Source organism: Canis lupus, chromosome 11 (genome assembly GCF_048164855.1).
Source record: "Canis lupus baileyi chromosome 11, mCanLup2.hap1, whole genome shotgun sequence".
NCBI classification, from domain to species: domain Eukaryota; kingdom Metazoa; phylum Chordata; class Mammalia; order Carnivora; family Canidae; genus Canis; species Canis lupus.
In genome coordinates, this window is record NC_132848.1 from 12,677,800 (window position 1) to 12,705,624 (window position 27,825).

The 27,825-nt window shown below is 39.3% G+C and overlaps 2 long non-coding RNA genes across 7 annotated transcripts in view; one reads left to right on the top strand and one right to left on the bottom strand.

Moving 5' to 3' along the window:
* The window catches only part of LOC140642511 (uncharacterized), a 101,565-nt gene that overhangs the window by 61,385 nt on the left and 12,355 nt on the right, over positions 1-27,825 (top strand). For 3 of the 5 annotated variants that reach the window (XR_012038942.1, XR_012038943.1, XR_012038945.1), the window contains one exon: positions 23,529-23,667. This is a non-coding gene — a long non-coding RNA (uncharacterized lncRNA). Of the gene's footprint in view, positions 1-22,945; positions 23,035-23,528; positions 23,668-24,992; positions 25,098-27,825 lie in introns of all 5 variants that reach the window. The other 2 variants (XR_012038946.1, XR_012038944.1) reach the window with 2 other exon arrangements.
* LOC140642512 (uncharacterized) overlaps positions 1-27,825 on the bottom strand; it is a 143,020-nt gene that overhangs the window by 61,002 nt on the left and 54,193 nt on the right. The window contains exons 1-2 of one of the 2 annotated variants that reach the window (XR_012038947.1): positions 22,578-22,600; positions 1,046-1,263 (exon numbers count right to left, since the gene is read on the bottom strand). The exons of the other annotated variant lie outside the window; for it this stretch is intronic. This is a non-coding gene — a long non-coding RNA (uncharacterized lncRNA). Of the gene's footprint in view, positions 1-1,045; positions 1,264-22,577; positions 22,601-27,825 lie in introns of those variants that run through there. 2 annotated transcript variants of the gene reach the window in all.

Below are 27,825 nucleotides of genomic sequence, written 5' to 3' on the forward strand. Positions count from 1 at the left end.
GAAGGAAGGAAGGAAGGAAGGAAGGAAGGAAGGAAGGAAGGAAGGAAGGAAGGAAGGAAGGAAGGAAGGAAAAATCCCCTTTATATTATTTGAATTGGTTGCTTTCACTTGCTAAAGACTAAGTGAAAATTGAATGGGATTAACAAGCAGGTGTTAGATAAGGATGCAGAATGTTCAAGAAGGTGTATTGAACTGTACAGGTAATAAAAGACTTTAAGAATGAGGTTTGAGGAAAGCAAATGTGTATGTTTGCACACGTGCGCATATATATATTTAGCAGAGTGCCTGTGTTTCCCCTTTGCAGTTCATTTAAGAACTGCCCTCCAAAGCAAATTAAATTGTGTCCACTGTGCTATTTACAAGTGTCAAGGGAGGTTCTTGGGTATGATGGGAGTTGTAGTGGGAGTATGACAGGGCAATGCAGTTAAGGATTAAGGAGCAGAAATTCCAAACTGAAATTGCTGTGTCCACTTGCTATGCATTAATTATGCAACAATTACTGTCTGTTTAGAGTCACTGCTGCATCTTTCAAGAGAAAGTACATTTGGGAATGTTTGGGAAACATTTGACAAATCCACTCACAAAGAAAGAGAAGGTTAGAATTTTGTATGTTTTTTTTAACCACATACATTATTAAAAGAAACTAATAATCCCATTTAATAAAAACACACTGAGTGATTACCAGGCAAAGAAATCAGCCTAGATTTCAAACCACTACTCCAGTCTCATTTGTTTTTTTTTAAGCACCCAAGTGATATTAACTTACAAATTGTTTTACATAGATTTGCATTTTTACTTAAAGAGGCACATGGGTACATATATGTGAAGGAAAAAGGCAGTTAATATTGCAGACTATCCACTAATGCCATCAGTTGTAAAATCACACACTAATAAGATCAGTCTCAAAGACCACAACTCTTCCTGGAGATCCTCCCAACAGGAGAACCACAAGTAGTATGGGAGAAGAGAATTGCCCCAAAATTGAAGTGACAAAGTTGACACAAGTTACAGATAATGCAGGATTCCCATCTAAATATGTACTCACCCTGATGAATGATGCACATGTATTCCCATGTGACTATCACTCCAGATGGTGCCATTCCTTGCCTGGATGCTGCTGCTGCCAGTCCTCCCGTAGAAGATGCTGTAGCTAGTTGTTCTGCTCAGGAAACTGCTGTTTTTTTCTTGTGAAGACATCCTTGGGAAAGTCTAGTTTTTATCCATCTTCTAGTCTTGGGATTTTGTTGGTGCTTGTCCTTCTGTCTTCACAGAACATTTGCAAGCTCACTAGCAATCCTCTCTAGTCTTAATCTCCCACCACTTCTTTCACACAGATATGATTTTAGATTGATGGGCAACCATTAATGTTTGTCCAGGAGCTGCTGGGTTAACAGGTGCTGCTGGAATTTCTGTTATATTTATGTGCTTTTTGTCTGATTATACCATTGTTTGACCCATTTCAGTCATTTTGGGGAACTTATTTAAACACATACCCACGACTCGTAAGCACTGTTTTCATAATGCTTGTCATTAGTCACTCCCACATTTTAAATTGTCTTGGCCATATATTTACACACAGAACTAGAATATAATTTCTACATACCTCTGTTAGCCATGTTGCTGTAATAAGAAAAATGTTGTCAGTGCTCTCTTGCTCCTTAAGTAAACTAGGTAGGAAATCAGTAGCAGCCCTCGCTAAAGGGAAGATTGGAATTGGAGCCTTCATTAACAAGATTAGATTTTACTTTATCCCATTCTGTTCTGAAGCCAAAATACCTAAGCAGTGAGAATCTCTATTGGTGTCAAGTTTCTAAGGGGCTTACAAGGCATGAGAAAGAACCAAGGGAGAAAATCCTTGTGAGAAGGGTGGTAATTCCAAAGGGAGGGGACATAGGCACAAGTCTGCAGACCCTAGGAGGTGACAGCTAAGAAAAGAAAAGGCAATTGAGGAGAGAAGGATCAACAATTTAGAACTCCCTCCTGCCACAACATCAAATCCTTTGAGTGCTTTCTTCTATTTAGCATACAGCAGGAAAACTTAAGTTTAAACTGCTACTGCCTCAAAAAAAATAAAATAAAATAAAATAAATAAAAAAATAAACTGCTACTGCCTCTGTTCCTCCTATATTGCATGATTCTTTCTGAAACATATCTGGTCCTAGGGCCAAGTCTCAGGGCAAAAAAGAACAATCCAGATGCCGCTCAACATTGCAGCCTTTGCTCTAGCGATAAAGGCAGCCCAAGGGTCCCTAGTCCTCCAAATAGACCTAACTAGAACAGTTCCTCCATCTTTCTCTGTGGAGAAACTCAGTAAATTAAGCAATTTGGTGATCCACAAAATATTGAATTCTTTCTGAATCTGTAAGAATTTTGTCTTTCCTTTACTAGAGCCTTTCATGCTGATTTTGAGAATTTCAAATTTTATGAGGTTCCTGGGAGCCATTACAGAAGGGAGATTTGTTTACTTGCTATTCTTTGGGGTTATAGAATTTCTTTGTCCAGGTTTTCATAAAAACTCCAGGAAATAAAAAGGCTAAGGGAAATATAGGAATGCCTCCGGGACAAGTGATCATCCACAAAATGTTCCACAAACGGAACTTACTTAAAATATCTTTAATAGTAAAAAAAAAAAAAAAAATATCTTTAATAGTGACCATACGAGACGTAAAATAAAGTACATAGAGCAAGACACTGACCCTCAAATTTTAATGTGCCTCAAAACACTTTTGGAACTTACTAAATATAAAGATCACAGGGTATCAACCCCTGAGATCTTGGAGTGGGGCACTCTATTTGTAATAAGCCCCACAGGTGAGCTTGTTGTTGCAAAGTGGTTCTAAACTAATTGTTGGAAGACATCAATTTCTCATAAGGGTCTCAGTTTCCACCTTCTCCACTTCTGTCTTGACATCCTCCCATCCCACCAGTGACCTCCATGTTCCCAAATCTGTGATTCATTTAGTGCTCATCTTGCTTGACCGATTGACTGGATTTAATACAGTTAGTTGATCACTTTCCGCCTTGAAACACTTCACCTGTTCCTAGGGCACTAATCTCTCTTGGTTCTCCTTCTCACTTCCTATGTACTCTTTCTCATTTGCTGACCTTATTTTCCTAATTTCTAAACCTGGAGTGGCCCCAGGATTTCAATCCACAGGCCTTGTCTTTCTTAGTCTATGCTCATTTCTTCAGTATTTTCATCCACTCCGTTTTCACATAGCCTGTTAATGCTTGGAATTCCCAAATTCGTATTTGTAGTCCACTCCACTCTCCAGAGCTCCAGACTTAGATATCCAGATGCCAACTCAGCATCTTCACTTAGATGTCTGATCGGCATACATTAACATGTACAAAACCCCTTATACTTCTCCTCCTACAACTTGATGCTCCATCAGTATTTTTCAGCTTAATAAAGGACAACTATTCTTCGAGTTGCTAAGTCCGAAAACCTTGGAGTCACTACTGATTCCTCACTTTCTTCACAATCCACAGCTAAACCATCAACAAACCCTGTCAGCTCTACTAGGAAATACATCCAAAGTCCAATCACTTCATGCCATGTCTAATCCTATCATCCTGGTCTAAGTCATGATCATGGCTCAGCTGGATTAGTACCATAGCCTTCTAACTGGTCCTATTGCTTTTACTCATGCCTGCTCTCCTTATGTGTTCTCCACACAGCAACCTGAGTGAGCCTCTTAAAACATAAATCAAGTCTTGTCACTCCTCTACTCAGAAGCCTTCCCATCTCAAAGGAGAGTCCAAATTCCCCATAATGACCCACATAAAATGACATGATTTCATCCATTGCTTTCTCTCTAGCCTCATCTTTTGCCGTACTCCCTTCCCCTCAACCTGTGCACTAGCTGTTTCCCCTGCCTACAACACTTTTCTCCTGGACAGCCTCACACCTGCTATCTTACTTCTTTAGGTTTCTGCTCAAATGTCATCTCATTAGAGAGGGCTCCCTAACTGTGGTAGGCAATTTCTAAGATGTCCGCAGGGATCCCCACCTGCTGATTTATACCTTTATATAATCCCCAACACTTGATTTAATGACTTGCTTCTAGTGAATAGGATTAGGCAGTGTGATAGGTTGAGATTAGGTTACAGAAAGACTGTGGCTTCCATCTTAAGCACAGTCTCTCACTCTCTTGCACACATACTCTGAGAGAGGCCAACTGGCATATTGTGAGCTACCATATAGAGAGGCCCACATGGCAGAAACTGAGGGAGGCCTCCAGCCATGCCAGCAAGAAACTTTCTTGCTGATGACTGGCTATACTGAGATCCTCAGTACAACAGCCTGAAACAAACTGAATCTTGCCAACTGTTCCAGCCACAAACTGAACGCAACCTCCTAAGAGTCCTTGAAGAAGAGACACTAGCTAAGCCATACCCAGGTTCCTGACCTACAGAAACTATAAGATAATAAATGTTTGTTGTTTTAAGCTACAATATTTGGAGTAATTTGGTTTTTCAGCAAATGTAACTAATACAATGACCATCCCATATAAATCTACAAGTTCCTCCCACCCTCGCCACCTCTTTACCCTCATTACTTTCTCCACACCACTGTTCTCCAAAGCCTCGCATATAATATATTTGTTGTTTTGTTTGTTTAGTTCTGTTTCCACCCACTAAAATAAAAGCTCCATGGGGTCAGGGACATTTGCGGGTTTTGTTCACTGCTACATCCCCAACAGCTAAAACATGCCTGCCACATAGTAGGCACTCAATAAATATTTGTTGAATGAATCAATGAGTGAGCAAGGGAAAGAGCTTTGCGAGGTGGTGAAAAACAGCTCACAAGGTTGTGGTGAGCATTAAAAATGAGCAAAATATGTAACACATATGCTCCTTAGTAGGTACTTAGCACAGAGGATTCTCTCTCTCAAAAGAAACTTTCGTCAAATGACTGCTGTGGACAGATCAAATTGTAGAACTTTTTTCAGACTGGGATGATTATTTGCAGAATGCCTTACAAAAAAGGGAGATGCTCCTTTAAATTAAGACGCAAAACATCATCTCAGCGGCTACTTTCATTGTGGATCTTACTCAGCTTAACCATTTTATTCAGGATCTCTGAAAGCAAACAATACTTATTAAGGAGCCATACCTTTAGTTTTCTACATTGTTCTATAACTCCATCTCCTTTCAGCTTTACAGACTTTGAGCTATCATAGAAGTTCTTTCAGACCTTTATGAGCTCTGAATTAGATTCTCACATGGAGAGTCATTCAGAGAAAAATAAAATAGTGCCTTCTGTCACTCTTATTGAATGGCCTCTTAAAACCCCGCTGCCTTCATAAGCATTGCCAGACAATAAGATAAACCCAAGAGCAATAGGCAATTATTACCATTTCAAAACCATTGTGCAGTTGCCTCTGAAACAAAATCATTGGGTTATATGATCTTCAGTTACTATGGACTTATGGCATTCTCCAGCAGGAAGCAGCGTAAGTGGATCATTTCTACAGAACAGTAATGTTTAAAACTTTAATATTGGCCAAGCAATAGAAGCAATTTCCCTAACAGGACTGAACCGAGGATAAATGGGATATCTGACAAGCTACTCTGCTGCACTGATGTTTCTTGAACCTTTCAGGAACTGTTTTCTTCACTGTTTTTTTCCATATCTAGCACAGTGCCTGTTACATGAGAGGTGCTCAGAAAGTGTGGGTTCACTGGATACATAGGCAAATGGAAAAGTTATCATGAACCCCTACTGAGCATATCCTTGTCTTAGAAGTTGGCCCACCTGGGTACAGTACAACAGCCTGAGTGGTCACTTCTTTTCTACCTGAATCAGATGGTAGCCTGACTTGCCTTGGTGGTTAAATAGACTTGACTCTCAAATCCTGACCTGCCACTTCCTAAAAGTGTGACATTGGTCCTGTCACTTCATCACTCTCAGACTCAGTTGCCTCATCTGTAAAACTAGTATAATATTTACCTCATAGGGTTATTAAAAACATTAAATTAGTTAACATGTAAGATACCATAACAGACACACCTAGGCAGTCAATACTTAATTGTTAATTAAACCTAGCCTATCCTCTGTCATTATGAAGAAAAATATTCCACTTGGTCTGTTCTCTCTTAAGCAATTTTGTTTCTCAAGCCCCGGGTAGGTTGGTCCTTAGTAAGGAGAAACTTATGCACCAGAAAAGTACTTCCATTATTATGTTTGCTAACTCTTTTTATTTAAATTTTCTTTTCTGTTTACAAAGTGCTCTCAAATACATCATTTCTTCGAATCTTACAACAACACTGAAAGGTATAAACAATTGAATTACTTTCACAAGATCACATGGTGATGATAAAGTGGAGTCTCAAACTCAAGTCCAGAATCCTTTCATTACACAGCCTCTGACAGGTGAACAGAGGCAAAAAAGCCAATAAAATGGCCCAAATACATTTCTTAACCTTAGCCTATCTCAAGCAGCATGAGTAACATAAGATGCTGCACAGGCAGCCCCTTCTGGAATCTTGAACCTATGTCTTTATAAATTGTCAGATCATTGAGCATCTCTGACTAACAGTGGAAGGGAGCCTTTGAAAGGGTGGTTTCAAGCCTTCTGGTATTTGCTCTGAGTGTGAGGTGGTGGTGCCAGCATTGGGTCACTCCCACCAAGAGTTGCTATGGTGACAGATAACTTGAAACTGAGAGGCAGTTTCTTTGAGCACATCACAGTCCTGTTTCACTGGTCCTCCAAATACACAGCCCTAAGATACTTGAAAAGGGAGTATTCTCTAGCCTCTTGCCACTTTGCAGCACAGCTAACTAGATTTAGGAAAGAAGAGTAATTCACAATTATTGACCATCTCCTAAGTTCTAGGCATAAATATTCTGGGTTCAAGCTTATAGGAAGTGGAAAGAACATGGAGGAATTTTATGTTCCAGAGCCAGATGTGTTACACAATTTGACAAGGCCTCATATATATTATCTCATTCAATTTAATCCTTAAAATAATCCTTACATCCCTTGATGGAGAAGGTGGTACTTCCTCAACATCTAGTCCTTCTTATCTTGATAACCATTCCAATTTCTATTCAGGTACCCACACCTCCTCCACATAATCCTTATGTTCTAGAGAAGCTGCCCTGCCCTGCTGCTATAAGTGGGAAAAGTGGATTGGGCTTAAGCTGTTGAAGCTGTTGATCTGTTGAAGCCCATTCTCTGGTCTCAGTTCATAGAAGACATGTGAGCAAAATTGGGTCAGTAAGAAGTTTGCTGGGGATGTTGAAAAGATTCTTACTTGTGTACTCTTTCTCTCTCTCTCTCTGCCTCCTCCTAGAAGGTGTGATGAGGTAAGGTGAAGCTTGGAATTTCCATAGCCATAGGGTAAAGTTGACTCCAAAAAAGACAGAGCAAAGTAATAGGAAGAAATCAATTATTTGATGATGTCATTGAATACTGAACCAAACAACCCTAAAGTTTCCTCTACTTCTTAAATTTTCTACTGTGTGGGAGTCAAATATATACCATCTACTTATTTACCTAGTTTGAGTTGAATGTTCTACTACTTGTGACATAGAGTGTAAACTAGTGTAAATTGATTAGGGTAAGGCTAGGCTGTCATAACAAAAAGACCCAACAATAATAAGTGGCTTAAAGAAGTCAAAGTTCATTTATCTCTCTTATAACAGTGGGCAGGTGTTCCAGGTAGGCAGGCAGCTCTGCTCCTCATGTTCATTTAAAGACCCAGGTTCTTTCCATGTCATTGCTCTGTCACTCCTATAACTCTTGTCCTCATCTCCCTGGTCAAGCTTAGGGTGCTCTGGATTCAAGCTTGTAGGGAAAGAGCATGGAAAGCATGTCCCAGAGCCAATGTGTCACACAACACTTCTCACATTCCACTGGCAGGGAATTAGTCCCTGGCCATATTTAACAGTAAGGTCATATTCGTATAATTATACAAATTATGTTAGTAGTCATGTGCTCAGCTAATACATGTCTATTCCTACAAAAGAAAACAAGAATGGATTTTGGTGAACTAAAAGCACTATTAACCATGTTAACCATTATAGGACCCATTTTATAAAGGAGAAAACTAAGGCTGAGAAAACTTGCCTAAAGTCACATATCCAGTAAGAGGCAGAGTCAGAATCTGAACCCAAACTTTCCATTTTTACTACTTCATTCTCCATCGGGCAGACTCTCTTTCTCTTCCATGCGTATAGTAATGCCTCTCTACAATTCCATCTCTTAAATAATAACATCACCCACCCTTAGCAATGTACATGGCATAGGTTGCTAATCCCTGATCTGTCAGTGGTCTGGTTCCCCACAAAGATAGCTAGCTTCCTCCGTAACTCCCAACCACAACTTTATTTTCTGTTCTCTAGAGGGGGAGGTGTTGAAGCAAGGATTGAGGAGATTCCCCCCTCCAAAACATATGGCACACAGAAAAAGATAATGATAGCCAGAAAGGTTGTTAGCTGATAACAACAGGAGAAATCAGGAGACAAACTGAAGTCAGAACAGAGAGAGGAAAATGTATGGTACTTAGAGGAACAAAGGAAATACATTAAATGGTGGATGGATGGCCACTATATTCAATAATGAAAGAGGCTGAGAGGAGAGTTGGAGGTTATAGTACAGGTTGGGTAAATGTAGATCATTTCAGATTTAATCTGTGTCAGAGCACATTCTTATTTAAAATGTTTTTATTTATTAATTTGGATTGGTAGTACATTTCCAAAAACAACAAAAGGGGGTACAAAGTAAAAAGTGAAAAATTCTCTCTCCCACTCAATCCCCCAGGCACCCAAATTCTCTCCACCAACATACTACATATTATCAATTTCTTACATATCCTCCTGGACATGTATACATGACATACACACAAGCAAATACATACATATCTAGTGTAAGTATTCTTTCTCTCCTCTTTTTTTTTCAGTTTGCTGCACTTTAATTTTTGTCTTTTAACAAAATATAGATCTTTCAATGTATGTACATAAAGAATATCTTCATTTTTATGGCTATATCATATTCCATTATACTGATATGCTATAATTTACTTAAATAATCCCTTATTGATAGATGTCTGGATTATTTTCAACCTTCTGATGTTAAAGCAATGCTACAATGTATAACCTTGTGAACTTATTACCTACATGCATGAATACATCTGCAGGGTAAATTCCTAGAACTGGCTTTGACTCATCAAAGAATATATATATGTAATTTTGAGAGGTATTTACAAATAACCCTTCATTAGATTGTACCAACTTATTTTCCTACTAGTCACCTATGAGAGCACCCGTTTCCTCATACTGTTACCAACACAGCATGTTGTTTATTTTATCATTGCCAATCTGTTACATGAAAAATGAGTGTTGATATAAATTGAACTTCTGTTTCTTATTATGAAGCTAGCTATCTTTTAATATCTTAAAGAAACATTTATATTCCCTTTTCTATGGACTTTCTATTTTTGTATTTTTTGTTGGGCTCTTGGTCTTTTACTGGTTCGTGAGACCTTTTTATATAGAATCAGCTCTTCTCTATTAAATGAGTTACAAATATTTCCCCTTTTTTAATGGTCTTTTGACTTTGCTCCTGATAGGTTTTACATTGCAGAAAAGCATTCCTTTTATTCACTCTCTGAAGCATCTCAATTAGCTGGGAGGAGCTCCTTAAACAAGCCAAGCTTTACTAAACAGGTAGGAAAGGATGATGAACTTGGCAGAACTTTACTTTTGAAGATTTTCTGTCCTGTTGGATCCCATCTTTAATTACTCCCAGATAATGACATTGTCAGACAACTCACCCTACTGAATAAAATTAAAATGACTAACCATGACTTCCAGCAGTAACAAAGTGCAAAGGAAGCCAAGTTTCCTGCCCATTGGCTTTCCAGCTAAATCAGAGAGGAAAGTAATGTTCTGAACATCTCTAGAGAATGCTGTTGACACATCAGCTTTCATTCTTTCTGAACCTACTTCCTCCACACAAGTCAGTTATAAAAGTCCTCAGATGAATGGGATTGAGCTGAGGGAGAATGGGTCCATGGATACATTAGACAGATGGGAAAAGGAAATAAAGGAAAGGAGCACATGGACACTAGGAGACACTGCACTTAAGTGAGGGGTGTTTCACAACAGGAATGAAATTGCTTCTGCCACAGGCAGGCAAACAAATCTCCCTGCACAAGGATAAGTCCAAACATAAGTCAAGGATGCTAGAGATCATGACAATATATGTGGAATGGGGATGCCCCTTTTCAAGGTCTAGGAAGGAATGTCAGCAGCATTTCTTTAACATCACCAAAAAAATGTGCTGAGGCAGCTTTGGAGAACATTCTGGTTCCTCCTGCATTTCTCAGCCTGACTCATGGCAGTGACTGAAAAACCCCAACCTTCACCCTCAGCTGGTCAGAGTCTGATTCTGCCTTGCTGGATGTTTCCCCACCCCTCTGATGAGCTAGCTCAAAGTGTGGAATTGCACTACTGCCTCTCTCTATGCTTGCCCCTTTCTCCCCAACCCAAAGCATTGTGCTGTGCAGAACCTGACAGGACAGCCCTTTCCAGGCCTGGGCTTCTGCCTGGCTTCCTGACTAGCACTCCAGTGCCTGCTCTTGCTGGAGCATTGCCCTGAACTTCAGCCTGCTTGGCAAGGGCATTCACAGCCCAGCTGGCCCTCAGCCATCCTGTTCCTCCCAGCAACCAGCCAGAGTACTGTTTCAACCTGATGGCCCTCCCCCAAGGTCCCCTCTTCCTGACCAACAATTGAATTAGTGTTTCCATGATCCATTGCTCAATTTTGCCCCTGCTGTGTTCCCTGCCTTCCACTAGATGGGACCCCGTGGACATCTGTACCAGGTGGATCAACCCTAGATTCTCCATACCCAAATACCAATTTAACATGCTTCAAACAATAGGAACATTTATTATGTAACAAGAAGTCAATGGATGGGAAGATTCTAGGCTTGGTTAACTCCATGGCTCAAGGTGTCACTAAGGACCTAGAGTTTCTTGTCTTTCTGCTCAACCATCCCTACCATGTTGCCTACTCCTTTTACAAGATGGATAGAGCAGCTCTATATAGTTAGCAGTAAGCTCGAGTTGGCTCCTGAGAGCCAGTTGCTAAATTTGCCAGCCATGTGTTGAGCTATTGGTAGCCTGAAAGCAGCCATTATGAGAGAATTTACACCACAGAAATAGAACTAAGCAAACACTACAAATCAGGGCTTTTTGTTTCTGGAGAGCAGGTTAATACCATCACATCCTTACACAGTAATATCTAGAGACAGGGTCTATTTCTCAAATACATCTTTTTTGAGGAACAAAGATTTCTAGAAGCCTCACAGAAGATCCCCAACTCCTGCCTCCTTGGCCCAATTGTGTCACATGCCCATGTTTCAACCAAAGATTAGCAAATGGATAGGATTTTGATAATTCCTCTGAAGCATTTTGGGGCACCAATACCTGAAAAATCAGTATTCTCTTAGCTAGAAATAAGGTGCAAGATAGCCTTTGGGAGGGTCTTCAACAAGACTTGTCACACACACACACACACACACACACACACACACCATCCATCTATCCATCTAGCTGATTGAGAGCTTATCTCTCTGCTTTGGCCCATCATGGAGGTTCCAGCAGGTTTACAGGACATGTGGTATATGACAGCCTGAGATGCATGCAAAACTACCTCACTAGAAGAAGAAAAAAAAAAACAACAGCCATCACTAAGGATCATTTTTCCATAGGTTCTAAGCCTACAGTTTACCCATGTGGTTCCAAAAATCTGGCTTTGTTCAAGCGCTATCAATAAGAATTGTCCTGTTTCCATTCAGTAATGCTTTTTCTATAAAGAAACTCATATTCAAAAAGATTAAATGCTAGCCAGGAAGAGAATTACATTAATTTTTAAGTTTTGACATGCAATTTAAACCGAGTTAAATCTTGTTAAGCAGTTCACTCAAAATTAACTTTTCTCAATTCAGACTTAACCTAATCTTGGTTTTCTCTCTGGTTTGAGTAGACTATAAGTTTGAACTCACCCAAATCTTTTTTTCTTTTTTGGGAGGACTCAGTCCTTCCAAAAGTTTGTCTAAGTTTGCGAAACTTTCAATGACATTGTGAAGTATCAGATTCCATGCTGTCTGTCTTCCCTGTGGCTTTCATTGCCCCTGGGAAAGGACCTCATCAAGCCTGCTATCTGCTAATTTTAAGTATCTGGATTGATCTTCTCTGCATCCCATCCAACTTCTTGTGCCTTTTCCTCTACATTAATAAAAATAGAAATCAAAAACTTCTGACCACATATGCCTATGTTTTGCATAACAAGTTGGGCTTAAATATATTAAACTTTTATACAAGCCTCTGTAGACTTTAAAAAGATGCTCAGAGTTCAATCCTTAACTTCAAAGAGCTGACAATTGGGTTGCAGGGGCTTATACAGGAAGCAAAGGAGCACTATAGAAAAGCTACAGGGACGCCTGGGTGGCTCAGCGGTTTAGCACCTGCCTTCGGCTCAGGGCGTGATCCCAGGGTCCCAGGATCGAGTCCCACATCGGGCTCCTGCATGGAGCCTGATTCTCCCTCTGCCTGTGTCTCTGCCTCTCTCTGTGTCTCTCATGAATGAATAAATAAATAAATAAATAAATAAATAAATAAATAAATAAATAATTTAAAAAAGAAAAGAAAAGCTACAGACATTTGGAAAAAGGAGAAATCATTCTGAACAAGTGATTAGAAATTTTGTTTTCCTTATTAATGTTTTCCACTATTTGATTATGTAATTTTCAAACATAAAGAAAAGTTAAAAGAGTGATACAATGAACACCAAATCTCCATCAGTTAGATGTAACCATGGTTAATATTCTGCTATATTATCTAGCTATCTAAATATTTTGCCATACATTTGAAAGGAAGTCACAGCCATTATAACACTTCACCCTAACTCCTTCTGTGTGCTCCTCTTTAAAAAGGACATGTGGCTGAAAACCACAATGCCTTTATCACATATAAGAATATTGACAAAAATTTTCTAATAGCATCTAAAATCTAGTCAATATTAAAATTTTCCCCCTAAAATATGATAGCTGGTTTTTGCAAACCGAGTTCATACGTTACATTCAGTAGTTAGGTCTCCTTTGCTTATTTTAATCTGGCAGGTTTTTCCTTCTTTTTTAAAAAATGATGTTGACCTCTGAAGACACCAGACCAACTGCCTTGTAAACAGTGCCAAATTCTGGATATGTCTGATTGTTATCTCAAGGTGTTGTTTAACTTGTTTTTCTAGCCTTGTTGTCTTTTTAAAATAAAGGCCTGATTAGATATACAGGGAATCAAAGTCCTCCCCAGAAGCAGATGGCCACACTCAAAAGGTTTAACTGAAGGGAGTTAAGTGAAGGAACTATTTACAGCCGAGTGGGCAGACATAGGGAACAGCCCCGGGAGGGGCGGGTGAAGCGCGTGGAGACTACCACCCCAGGCCTAAAGCAGCAATAGGGGAGGGGAGCTTTGGAAGAGGGACCTGCCACAGGAGCCAACTAAAATTGCACCCATGGAGGGAGTGAGATGGGAGGGAATAAATACCCCAAATCTCTCTCTGTCCTCCTTCAGACTTCTCCCAGAACCTTCCCATTGGCCAAATCTAATTAGAAGCTAAAATGGGAGGGAGACTGGCTGATTCATTGTGCAGAGCAGCATCTCCAGGGACAGAGAGCAGAAGGAAGAAAGGCATCAAATGGAAAGGCAAATGGAAAATAACCAACACAGAGCTTAAACCTTTTTGCCTAGAATGCTTCATAGGTCATGCAGTGAATTTCAGATTGTGTCACATCAGGAGAAACAATGTGTTAACTTATCTCACCATTAGTAAAGCTAAGGCATACCACTTGGTTAAAGTGTTAACAGCCAGTTTTCCCCACTGAGATGCAGAAGGATGTTTTTACTTTTAAATAAGCAAGTAATCCAATCCAAGGGCAGACTCTTTGGCATGGGGGAATGATCTTTTACCCCTACAACTTTTCATGTAATAGTCTTAGCATCCATTGATGATTCTGGTCTGACTCTTCATTTCACTGGAGGTTGCAAAACGTTGATTTTTCTATTCTTTCTTTCCATATTTCGTTGAACCAGGTGAAATTTTGCAGGTTAAAAATAGTTGGATTATCAACAATTTCGACAATTTCATAGAGTTCAATCTAAAACATTTATTATCTAGTGTTCTGCAGGAAGGAGGAAGTCTTTCCCTCCTCAACCAAGGAAAAACTACAGTCCTTCCTGAAAAGACGGGATAAATGTTTAGTTCCTTTCCTTTATATACCAACTGTCCAAGAGTCACTACCAAAAGAGTAAGGCAGCTAATACTCGTTTTTATTTTGTCCTCTCCTTGTCCTCTTTGTCCTCCTTGCCCTCCCCATCTTCATCCTCCTCCTCCTTGTCTTCCTCCTTCTTCTTTCTCTCTCTCTCTTTTTTCCCTTCTCTTCTCTCTTCACTTTTTCTTCTTCATACCCACATTGGCTCAAATTTAGTCATTGGGTGCTCCTTCAAGCTGACTCCCCAATAGGAGTCTTGGAGGATGTCCTTTCTTTCTGAAACTATGGGATGTCCTAGGCTCACCTAGGTTAAGTTATATTCCTCTGCCCCGGATCTTCTTCAAAGAGCCTTGGCTTGATTTAGTGGAAAATGATATGTGTGCAACATCGTGTACTAGGTGTGCTCATTGCTACTGAGGCATTCTTGCTTCTAAGCTTTTACAGTGGACAGAACTCCTATATGATACACACACATTTATACATATCTTTAATCAAGAGTTCACATTAACATTTATTAACTAGTCAGGAATAGTTATGTGAAACAAAAATCTGAACTGGCTTTGGGAGGTGTGTACAGTATCTTTTTAAGAAAATAATTTTTCTGTTATATAATCACATTTCCAAAGGAAAAAAGTTATAAGAAAGAGAGAGGTGCCTGGTTGGCTCAGTTGGTTGAGTGTCTGACTCTTGGTTCCAGCCCAGGTCATGATCTCAGTGGTTATGAGATCAAGTCCCGAGTGGGGCTCTCCACTCACCACAGAACCCACTGGAAGGCAGAGGGATAACTCTGCCCCAACCCCCACTTATGCACGTGCTTTCCCTACATATTTCTCTTTCTCTAAAATAAATAAATAAATCTTTAAAAACATAAGGAAAAAGAAAAAAATTAAAAATAAAAACATAAGGAAGAGAATAAATTTACCAATAATCTCATCCTTTAAACACAACCATTTTAAATATTTGCATATAAGTCTTTCATATAAAACTTTCAAGTCTTTCATATAAGAACTGAAGGGGGGCAGATTCCAAAGAGGAGAGTTCAGGTCCTAATGTATGTGTAAGACTTGAAACAGAAAGTTTATATAGAGAAATTACTCTTCTGTAGGCTTCTATTTATACCATACTTCCTGGATACATAACCTTTCCCCTATCCCTGCCTCTCAAAATCATACTCATCTTTCAAAACAGCTCACCAGCTTTCCCTGATTCCCCCAACCAGGTAGAGCCTTGCCCTACCTACACAGTGCATTTCTGTGGACCTGATAGCACTTTTTACTTGATACCTTTTAGAGGTATTTGTATACCTATGTTATCTCTCTATCTAGTTTGCAAATTCCTTGAAGTCAGGAATTATACCTGGCTGTCTCTGTATTGTTCAGTAGCTCATAAATAAAAGAGGGTTCCAGTAAACATTTGCTATGTTGAACTGAGTTGTGGAAACTTTTTTTTAATATTTTATTTATTTATTTATTCATTCATTCATGAGAGACACAGAGAGAGGGAGAGACACAGGTAGAGGGAGAAGCAGGCTCCATGCAGGGAGCCCGACATGGGACTTGACCCCGGGACCCCAGGATCACACCCCAGGCGGAAAGCAGGCGCTAAATCGCTGAGCCATCCGGGCTGCCCTGAGTTGTGAAAACTTCTAAAATGAGTCTAACATGTTGCTATTGTGCAGACCTCTTACAACTGTTCTTTTCTCAGGTTGGAGAAAATATTCCCTTCACACAACCATCTTCCACCCTAGTTATTGACTTTTGAAACCTAGGGCTGTTATTTCTAATTGTGAAAATAGTACTTGAGGTTACTTATTATAACCCTTTCAGTTGCCTAGTAATACTTCCGTTTACTTTTAAGATTCCCTCAAATTTTCAAATAACAATTTTAAACACCTCTAAATAGAATATATTAGATTTTTAAACAGATGTATAAAGTGCTCCACGTTTTACATGTAAAAATGTTACTAGAAAGAGGTATAAAAAATGCTGTAGTGCTTCACAATGAAAGTGATTGAATTGCCTTCTTAGTAGGCTATAAAGTAAAAAACATCCTGCTGATACTGTTTAAACTGGCTGTGATAGAGGTAGTTGGATACATTATTATAAGAGACCTGGAGGTCCCTTTTTGCTCTATGATTTTAATTGAGCTCTATAAATTTACACAGTCCCACCTGTCTTGTGACTAAACTAAATTGATTTGAAGCTAAACCTGACTATTGGCAAGTTGTAATTTCAGTAACACTTGACAACACGGAAAGCTGGCTTCTGTTTTCTTATCTATAAGATGAGAAAGTTGAATTGTTAGTCTCTATGATCATGAAGCACTATAACAACATAAATCTTTCAGGAATCTATTATAGTTCAGGTACATGCTTTCTATGATATTGACTAAGAATAATTTTTTGGCTCCTAAGTCTTCCTAATTGCTGATAGATTTTTTAAAAGGACAAATTTAGCTCTATTGAATACCTTTGGTTTTCTAGCAAAAGTAGTATAGTTGAGGAAAAAGGACAAATAGATATATTGAAATGCCACTGGACATGGATTCAAATCCCAACTCTGCTATTTACAAGATATCTGACCTTGTGCAATTTACATACCCTCAGTATTTGCATCTAAAATTAAATAACAACTGCCACTTCATATCCATTAGGATGGCTACTATTACAAAACCAGAATACAAGTATTGATCAGGACATTGAAAACTGGAACTCTTCTGCACTGTTGGTGGGAATATAAAATGGTTCAAACACTGTGGAAAACAGTATAGCAATTCCTCAAAAATTTCAAAATTACCATATGACCCAGCTACTCAATTTCTGAATATATACTGAAAAGAATTGAAAACAGGGATGCCTGGGTGGCTCAGTGGTTGAGCATCTGCCTTTGGCTCAGGTTGTGATCCCAGGGTCCTCGGATTGAGTCCCACATCAGGCTCCCTGCGCTCTATATCTCTGCCTCTCTCTCTCTCTCATGAATAAAGAAATAAATAATCTTAAAAAGAAAGAATCGAAAACAGATCTCTAAGAGGTGTATGTATACACATGGTTACAACAGCATTATTTATAATAATTAAAACATAGAAGCAACCCAAGTACCTATGATGGATTAATGGATAAGCAAAATGTGGTATATATGTGCAATGGAATATTATCCAGCCTTAGAAAGGAGGGAAATTCTGACACATATTTGCAATATGGATGAGCTTTGAGAACATTATGCTAAATAAGCCAGTCAGAAGAAGACAAATACCATATGATTCCACTTATATGAGGTACTTAGAGTAGTCAATATAATAAAGACAAAAGGTAGAATGGTGGTTCCCGGGAGCTGGGGGACAGGATACTAAGGAGTTATTGTTTAAAGGGTATAGAGTTTCAGTTTTGCAAGAAGAAACAATTTTACAATTTTGGAATAGATGGTGGCGATGGTTACAAAATATGAGTGTACTTAAAAACCACTGAACTGTACACTTAAGAAATGGTTACAATAGTAAATTTGATATTGTGTGTATTTTACTACAGTTTTAAAATTGGAAAAAAAATATTTCTATCTATCTTGTGTTATTATTATAAGGGTCAAATTAGATAACACAGATGAAAACCCCTGCATATCACCTGGCAGGTTGTAGATGAACAAATGTTTATTGATGTGCCCCATAGTACAGTTTTGGTAGAAAGAGGCAGTTGGTTTTTCCGTTTCAAGGTTTGTTTGGCTATTCAGGGTCTTTTGTGGTTCCATATAAAATTAAGATTGTTCTAGCTCTGTGAAAAATGTTGTTGGTATTTTGATAGGGATTGCATTAAATGTGTACATTGCTTTGGGTAGTGTAGATATTTTATCAATATTTTTCTTCTAATCCATGAGCATGGAATGTCATCTCCAGTTTCTTTCATCAGTATTGTATAGTTTTCAGATCCCTTCCTCTGCGGTTAGGTTTATTCCTAGGTACCCTATTATGGTTTTTGGTGCAATTGTAAATGAGACTGATTCCTTGATTTCTGTTTCTGCTGCTTGATTGGTGTATAGAAATGCAACATATTTCTGTATGTTGATTTTGTATCCTGCAACTTTATTGAATCCATATATAAGTTCTAGCAATTTTTTGGTGGAGTCTTTCAGGTTTTCTATATAGAGTATAGAGTCTTCTGCAAATACGGAAAGTTTTACTTCTTCCTTGCCGATTTGGATGCCTTTGTTTCTTTTTGTTGTCAGATTGCTGTGGCTAGGACTTCCAGTACTATGTTAAATAACAGTGGTCAGAGAGGACATCTCTGTTGTTCCTGACCGTAGAGGAAAAGCTCTCAGTTTTCCCCATTGAGAATAACATTAGCTGTGGGGATTTTTTTGTATATGACCTTTATTATGTTGAGGTACGTTCCATCTAACCCTACTCTGTTGGGGCTTATTATCACGAATGGATGTTGTACTTTGTCAAATGCTTTTTCTGCACCTATTGAAAGGATCATATGATTTCTACCCTTTCTTTTTTCTTTTCTTTTCTTTTTTTTTTTTACCCTTTCTTTTATTAATGTGGTATATCACATTGATTGACTTGCAGGTATTACTCAGCCATAAATAAGAATGAAATCTTGCCATTTGCAACGACATGGCTGGAGCTATTATGCTAAGAGCATTATGCTAAGCAAAATAAGTCAGTCAGAAAAAGACAAATAGCATATGATTTCACTCATATGTGGAATTTAAGAAACAAAACAAATGATCACAGGGGGGAAAAAAGAGAAAGGCAAACCAAGAAACAGACACAACTACAGAGAACAAACTGATGGTTACCAGAGGGGAAGTGGCGGGGGGGAATGGGTTAAATAGGTGGTGGGGATTTTTTTAAGATTTTATTTATTTATTCATGAGAGACACAGAGAGAGAGAGAGGGGTGGGGCAGAGACACAGGCGGAGGGAGAAGCAGGCTCCATGCAGGGAGCCTGACGTGGGACTCAATCCCAAGACTCCAGAACCAAGCCCTGGGCCAAAGGCAGGTGCTTAACTGCTGAGCCACCCAGGGATCCCCAGTGGTGGGGATTAAGCAGTATACTTGTGATGTGCACTAGGTGTCATATGTAGGTGTTGAATCACTAAACTGTATACCTGAACTCATATTACACTGTATGTTAACTAACTGGAATTTAAATAAAAACTTCTAAAAATAATAAAAATAAAATAAAAAATAAGAGGTGGTTAGAATTCTCTGGTCAGACTGCCCACTGCACTAATTCAGGTTCTTGGATGTCAGTGTCAGAAATCTACTCTGGCTAACTTAAGCAAAGAAGAGGAAGAAGAAGAAGGAGAAGGAGAAGAAAGAAGAAAGAAGGAGGAGGAGGAGAGAAGAAGAAGAAGAAGAAGAAGAAGAAGAAGAAGAAGAAGAGAAGGAGGAGAAGGAGAAGAAGGAGAAGGAGAAGGAGAAAAGAAGAAGAAGAAGAAGAAGAAGAAGAAGAAGAAGAAGAAGAAGAAGAAGAAGAAGAAAGAAGAAGAAGAAGAAGAAGAAGAAGAAGAAGAAGAAGAAGAAGAAGAAGAAGAAAGAAGAAGAAAGAAGAAAAATTACTAGAAAGATATGGAAAGTTCACAAAATCAAAGGTAAGGCTGGAGACCAGGCCCAGCAGAGGACAAAAAACGAGGCTACTTCATGGCCTCTAAAGCAAGAATATTACAAAAGTCTAGACAAAGTGTTGCCACTGAAATAAGTGAGCCCCAACTATTTCCAATCTCTTTGAACACTGATCAAAACTCAGGTTCCTGGAGGAACACTCATTTAGGTTCACTCAGGTCTTACTCCCTCCCACTGACCAGCGGTGCTCAGGGTATCTTGGTTAACAGCTCCCACCAGAATGCTACCAGTGAGAGAGAAGTCATTCCCCCAAAAGAAAAATATATGTCATTGCCAAGAGATAGTGAATAGATTCAGGACTGACAAAAGTAAAAAAGTAAAAAATAAAAATTTCTACCAATCACTGACATTTTTGTATTTGGGGAAAGTAGGAGGTGTTTGGTAGAGACGTACTACATGGAAGAGCTTCTAAAACCCCCCAAAAGACTTAGCTGCTGCAGGCACAAAATTGCCACCAGAGGACTGGGTGTCCAGCCAACCTTACCTTCTAGTCTGGAAGATTCTTCCCAGAACTAACAATTGTATCCTATTTGTGCTACTGTGTTGACCCTCTCTCTCCTTCATAAAATCCTGTGACATAAGCCTTATCCCCTTCTTTTGATTCTATTTGTCATTAAACCCTGTATCTTGGGATGCCTGGGTGGCTCAGAGGTTGAGCATCTGCCTTCAGCTCAGGGCATGATTCCAGAGTTCTAGGATCGAGTTCTGCAACAGGCTCCCTCCGAGGAGCCTTCTTCTCCCTCTGCCCATGTCTCTGCCTTTTCTCTGTGTCTCTCATGGATGAATAAATAAAAGATTTTTTTAATTTAAAAATTAAAAAATAAATAAAAATTTTAAAAACCGTGTATCTTATTGGTGCCTTAAACTCAAGTCTATTCTGGCTACCAACCTCAGTCTTCCAGATCTCTGTTCTTAACACTTTCTCTTTGATACTGTAGTTTAGTTCAATTGGGATGGTATCTATGTTACTTACCTTTCTATGCCTCAGTTTTCTTCAGTGTAAAATAAAACCTTTTAAAGGAAGGTCAGGGGAGCAGATGACCAAGGAGTAAGGAACTTGGTGCTGAAAATTCTGTTTGTTGAGGATAAAGCCCTTTGGACTAAGCAATTTATGCTTCTAGTGAGAAACATTGGAACATTTTCACACTACAATTCACTACTGAGTTTAATGGCATCCAGAGCTTATTATAAGACAAAAATTATCTTATCAATAATCTCATCATAAAGACCACAGCATGGACAGTATTATAAGCCAGTAAAGAACCGACAAGTATCCAAGGATCTGGTTTCTAGTTCAGCTTTGCCACAAATAAGTATGAAATATTTTCTTACCTCTCTGAGCTTGCATTTCTTCCCTATAAAATTAGGGGGTCAAACTAGATTTGGCCTCTAAATCTCTCCTTGCTTTTATATATCCTAGGATTTCAAACAAGATGTAGCCAGACCTTTAGTAAAAGCTAAAAAGAGGGGCACCTGGGTGACTCAGTTGAGCATCTGCCTTTGGCTCAGGTCGTGATCCCGTGGACCTGGGATCAAGTCCCACATCGGGCTCCCCAGAGGGAGCCTGCTTATCCCTCTGCCCGTGTCTCTGCCTATCTCTCTGTGTCTTTCATAATAAATAAGTAAATAATCTTTAAAAAAATAAAAGCTATAAAGAAAATCCAGAGCAAGGTGAAGGGACAGAGAATGGCCAGGATTCTATTTGAGATGCCATAGTCAGGAAGGATATCTCTGGGGAGGTGACATTTACAGAGACTAAAGGTAATGAGAGTGTCCACATGTAAATATCTGGGGCTAGAGAGGTCTAGGCAAGATCTTTCTTTTTTAGTGATGACGTACAGTGCTGTGTACAGTGTGACAAGAACTCTTATTCCCTCTCAAATGTCCCATCTCTGTTGAGAGGAGACCATGAAGAGATCATGCCAGCCCAGGACAGGTCCCAAGGGAGCTGGATGGGATACAATAGGAGCTGGGTGCCCAAGACAGGGGGTGCAGTCCGAAGTCATGCCTTAGAATGGTCAAATCCAGGGGAGCAAATCCACAACAGCTCATTAATTTAAAGGGATTGTTAAAGAATGGAAGTCTGGGGCCTAAATGAGTAGAGAAAAGAGAGAGGCTAAAGTTCTAGGAAGTCAAGTTGCGCAACAGAAATTGTCCTACAGTGATATTTTTCAAAGTGAGAGTAATGACCTATGACCCATTGGTCATGATGAGCTTATTTTAAAAATTAAATTAGAGGAGAAAGGATTTACCAGAGTATATCACATAGAGGAAGGGCAAATGTTCAGTAAAACATGTGTTTCAGGTATATATATACACACATATACCTGTGTATGTGTTGAGTTACTTTGTAAAATTTACTTCTCACTGTGGGTCACGGTCAAAAAAATTTGAAAGCCAATGGCCTAGAAAAATTCCAGATATGGAGTATAGATGCCAGTGGCAGCTCTTCACTAAAAGATTTATGTGAGTAGACCAAGTTAATTTGGAAAAGCCAAAGCAGAAAATATGAAACACTGTTGATTGGAGTATAAATGTGAGCAACCTTTATGGAAACATTTTAACAATATATCCCAATAATCTTTTCTCTTTCAAGATTTTAAGTAATTTCTATACCCAATGTGGGGTTCAAACCTACAACCCCCAAATCAAGAGTCACACACTCCACTTACTGAGCCAGCCAGGTGCCCTTATCCCAAAATTCTTAGAATAAATACTCCATTGTTACAAATCTATCTTAAAGTGATGACTCAAAATACACAGTTCTATATACTGAGATCTTCATCACAACGTTATTTATAAAAGTGGAAAATTGGGAACACCTAAATGTCAACTTTAGGAAAATGGATAAATTATTGTATACCCTGCATCAACTCCCTGAAATTGAACTAGCAGGAATGGGAATCATTTAAAAAGAAAAACAAAACAAAACCAAAAAAATGCAAATTATGACTGCACCCCTGTTCAGTGATTAGTGTAGTTTTACTTTACATTCCTGGCTTCCTCATTCCTTGGTCATCTGCTTCCTTCCCCCTTGCAGATTTATGACAGACATTTATCATCTAACCTGTTGATTTGGGAACTCTAGTTTTTGTACTATCTGCTCATCTTAGACTTCTGCCTCTTAAAGTAAGCAATTCTAGAATCTCTTTATTGGTAGTCTGTCCTCACTGCCTCCTGTCTCCTCTCTTCTCCATAAAGGATATAGGATATGTTTTCCCACTGGACCTGGCTCTCATTGAGCCCTTATCCATTAGAAAAGTTCAGGAAAATGTGATATACCCATATAATAGAACATTGTTCAGCCACTAAATTTATTTTCCTGAATAATTTTAATGATGTGAGAAAATGTTTACAATGTCATTGTGTTTGGGTCAAATGCAAAGAAAAACCTAGGCCCAAAGGGAACCCAAGGGATTAAGTGATTTTGGGCTTAGCAGGCTCTCTTTGCCTTTAAGTGATGTGTAAAAGCAAAGAGAGAAGAGGTACTTTCTTAGCATAATAAAGTCAGTTTTATCAGTTCATAAGAATATGGCCAAATGTATATAAATAAGATGCAGAATAGATATGGGAGGTATGAAAGGAAATTTATCCTGTAGATGTAGAATTTGTTTGAATTTCAGACATAACCAGGAGACAAAAAGGAGAAGCCACAAGATGCTCTCCCACCTTCTCCAGCAAGAGGCAACCACCTACCTACCTTCACCTTTGTTACTACCACCATCACCTATAAAAAGTACAGCTTTGGCCTTGAAATGTTGGGTAAGAATTGTTTTTAAACTAAAAGAAAACTCAAATGCCTCTCCAGGGCACAAGAATAACAAATGAGATTGACCAAGGTAAGAAAAATGGGAGTGTGGGGCAGGGATAGCTGAAATAGGTATGCTCTCCTCCACTAGGAGGGGCAGCTGCTTCTCAGCACCTTCAGCAGTTGCCCTGCAAGAATGTGGGCTCAGTGTGGTCAGAGCTTTAGTTTTTCAAGAGATGCTGGAAATCTAGATTTTTATATGAAAAACATTTTAAAGCAATGTTCTTGCCAAACAGAACATGTCTGAAGGCCTAACATGCACTGCACCAAAATGTGAATAGCTGTTGTCTTTGGGTGATGGGATTTAGGGTCGTTTTCAATTTCATTTTTACACTTGGCTGCATGTTCCAGAATTGTAACTGTAAACATGATAGGACTTTTGTAAGCAGAGAAAATTTGTTACTTGTTAAATTTTTAAAAATTAATTGCTGAACAGAGCATTAAAATAACAAATGCTATAGGAATTTTCTCTGGGTGGATGTTTCCATGGGACTAAATTTTTATAATGGTTTCTGTCTCAAGTTTGCAATATATCAAGAATAATTTCAGCCAAAGCACAGCAACATGCCAATCTTCAGGTTTACTGATTCTAGCTTTGTGGTCATCCTCTTTAGCTATTGTTTCCAGATCAAGATTTATGAAAACAAATCGTTTGTTCCATAATATTATCGTCATTTCTATTTAATTAAGTATTTAAGATTCTATAATATGAAAGTCTGATTCTGAATAGAGGTTGGAGGAAAAGAGCAAGTAATCCTTTCTCTGAAGTAATTATAGGGTAATCTGCCATATGAGGTGGTTACAAATAGTAAATGAGTTAAAATTTGTAAAGTACTTAGATGGATGTCTGGCACAAAGCAGATGTGAAATATTAGCTATCAATCTTTCTGACTTGCTAGCATTGTCATTACTTTCATCATCATCATTATCCAATAAGCAGCAGTTAAGAATAACCATTTCTGGGACACCTGAGTGGCTCAGTGGTTGAGCATCTGCCTTTGGCTCAGGGCACAATCCCGGTCCTGGGATTGAGTCCCGCATCGGGCTTCCCTGCGAGGAGCCTGCTTCTCCCTCTGCCTGTGTCTCTGCCTCTCTCTGTGTCTCTCTGAATAAATAAATAAAATCTTAAAAAAAAAAAAAAAAGAATAACCATTTCTTGCTAGAGGGTGGGAGAGATGACAGAGGGAGAGGGGGAAAAGGGAACTTTAGGAAGGGAAGGGGAAAAAAGATTTTTTTAAAAAGGCATTTCTAATCTGCTATTTCTTTACTGGGAAGACAGCAAGAGGTAACTGGAAGAACTGAGAATATGACAAGTCTGGAGAATCAGGGTGGAGGTGGAGTCCCAGGGGAAGGACAGAGCTGGTGAGATCCAGCAAACTCCCAGGTATCTACTAGACCTCAATTTCCCTAACTGTGGGTGGCACCCATTATGGGTCATTAAATTAATTTAGTAAGCGACAATCCACATTTTTTTAACGAAAGAGAATGGAGTAGAGCAGAAAACAGTAGTGCAAGTAGTTAAGACAAGTAGTGTTTATTGAAAATTGTTTTTTTTTAACATATAGATGTATGTGTGAGTAATAGTTGTAGCAGTCAAAAGTTTTTGAAAGCCTTTTACTAGACCAAGATGAAGCATTAGCATTTCTCTGTGTTGTACCCCTTCTTCAAAAGGATGTATTCGGATGTAGGTGTGTGCGGGTGTGGGTGGATTGCAGGGGTGTGTGTGTGTGTGTGTGTGTGTGTGTGTGTGTGTCAGAGAGAGAATGTGCACAAGAGCACAAGCGTTCACATATACATATAACCACCCTGAAAGCATTTCAGAAAAGGAACATCTTGAGAGAAACGAAGAAACCCCCACCCAAAAGGAATGCCCTAAGTCTAAAGATATTTATTTCAAGGGCAAACTTTTAAGTACTTATCAGTACTGTATTTGTATTATACTCAATAAATAGTAGTGTTTATTGAGACCTTACTGTACTCCACATTTAATCCTTATAACAACCTTATGAAATGAAAACAAACACCAACAATACTAAGAAACCCCTAGATCAACAAACGTCTCAGATTTAAAATCTACAGAGGACAGGTGACCCTCCTTCCCTGTCCTCTCTCCTTCTCTCTGTCCCTGTTTCATATCTCAGGAAGAGAACAGAAGAATGGCAAAAGAGAAGGAGAAAGAAAAGCCACTGAAATAGAACAGATGGGAACAAGGAGAGTAGGAGAGAAGAAGGTGATAAAAGGGAAAAAGAGGAATATTAAACACAGTTGACATACCATATGTCTCTAATAAATGATCGTTTTGCATGTAAAATCTTGCAAGGAGCTCTGTAAGGGGACTCCATGGTTGAAGGAGGGGTTGAGAAGGGCAGAGGGGAGTGGCGTGCCAAAACAACCTCTGCTCCCTCATTTCACTCAGTCTGTCTTGTCTACACACATGCATCCGATCTGGCATGAAAACCCGCTACAGACGGACTGCTTCTGTGAAAACCAGTGCTGAGGTACTGATATCAGCATCTTGGGCAGGGGTAGCCTGGAGTCCTAAATTTCCCCCCTCAGGGGAGCCCTCTATATCTGATTTCTGTGACGCATGCCAGAAGGCTTTGGCTCAATGTTAACGACTTTCTTCCTTTTGAATTCCTGTGAGATGTTATTCCTTTTGGTTTCCAGGAGTTGTGTGCCAGGGTGATTTCAGCCCAGTAACAACTTTCACTATGATAAAAAGCAACTATGAGGAAGGCCTGCTGTGTATCCTCTGCCTAATGCAGCTACCCAACACAACTGCTAAGGCTGCCTTTCAGAGAGTGCAAAGGCTAGGTTCTGTTCCCAGGGCCCCGGTCATGTGCCTTTACTGTCTAATAAACTGAGAACTCCAAACCATGAGCTATTCACACATACTCTCTACCTGGGAAAGACCCCTTTGGCTAGAGCTCAGTGGACAGACACGTCTGGAGAGACAAAAATATTGAGACTAGTGACCTAACTCTCACTTCCTAACTAATACAGGACAGACCACCAGTTACTAAGCAACATTATTGTTAAGATATTCTTCACCAGCGTTTTTGCCAATGCTGTCATTTCAATACATTTTAAACTAGGGTTGTGCTTATTTTGCTGATCTCCACAACCCTCAACCCCTGCTTATGTGTGCGTACACACACACACACACACCCTTCCTTCACCGATGTAACAAGCTGGGGTAGGAAAACATCTGCTTAAACTGATAATGAGTTCATCAAAATTTCTACTTTACCAAGAATAACAGATTTAAGACAATATTACCTATAGGAGCCTAGAAACTCAATTTTTAATCTTCCTGACCCTAAAGAAAGCGCAGAAGTATCCCCTTTGGCTTTTGATTCTTCCAACTGGGGCCCAGGTTTTATCTGTGTCAATGACACTCTAAATATAGGAACTTTTAGTGACTCAGGCCATTCAGAGGCACCAGAAAACTCCAGGCTGGGACACCAAACCCTCATTCCTGATCCAGTCTTTCAAAGCATCCCATAGCATCTCAAAATATAATGAGGGCAATAGCAGAAAAAAAGTCCTCAAATCAAAATTACTTTTAATCTGCTTTGATTAAATGCCTTTTAGCACTTTGTTGAGACAGATGAAGATATTGTTACAAAATCGAAAAGCAAGTGATTCTCTAATCTCATTTTTGTTGCCAAGTTCCAGCTGACCTACTTTTAAGTTGCCCTGCAAAATGTAGCCTCCACCCACTTCCTCCTCCTTCCTGTCCACAGCTCCTCTTGACCTCGGTGCCTCTCTTCCCTTCTGGTTCTTTTCTATCTTTCACAGACTCCTCTTTCTCCTCCAACTGTTGTCTTTGGGAGGGTCTTGAAGTTGGCCTTGACATCCTCTTCTTCCCTTGACCTGATGATGAGACCCCACATCCTCATGGCTTCTCCTTATTCCTTTTGAAGGGAGACACCCAAATCTCTAGCCATGACCCCTCACCAACTCTCCAGTCCCCTAAGTCCAGGGTAAACATTTGTCCCCTTTTGCTGGGACAGTCCCAATTTATGTCTTGTTGTTCCAACTTAATTATGAAGTTACTTACTTTCACCCTCAGAAGGGTTTCAGACAATCTATGATTTAGTCAATATATT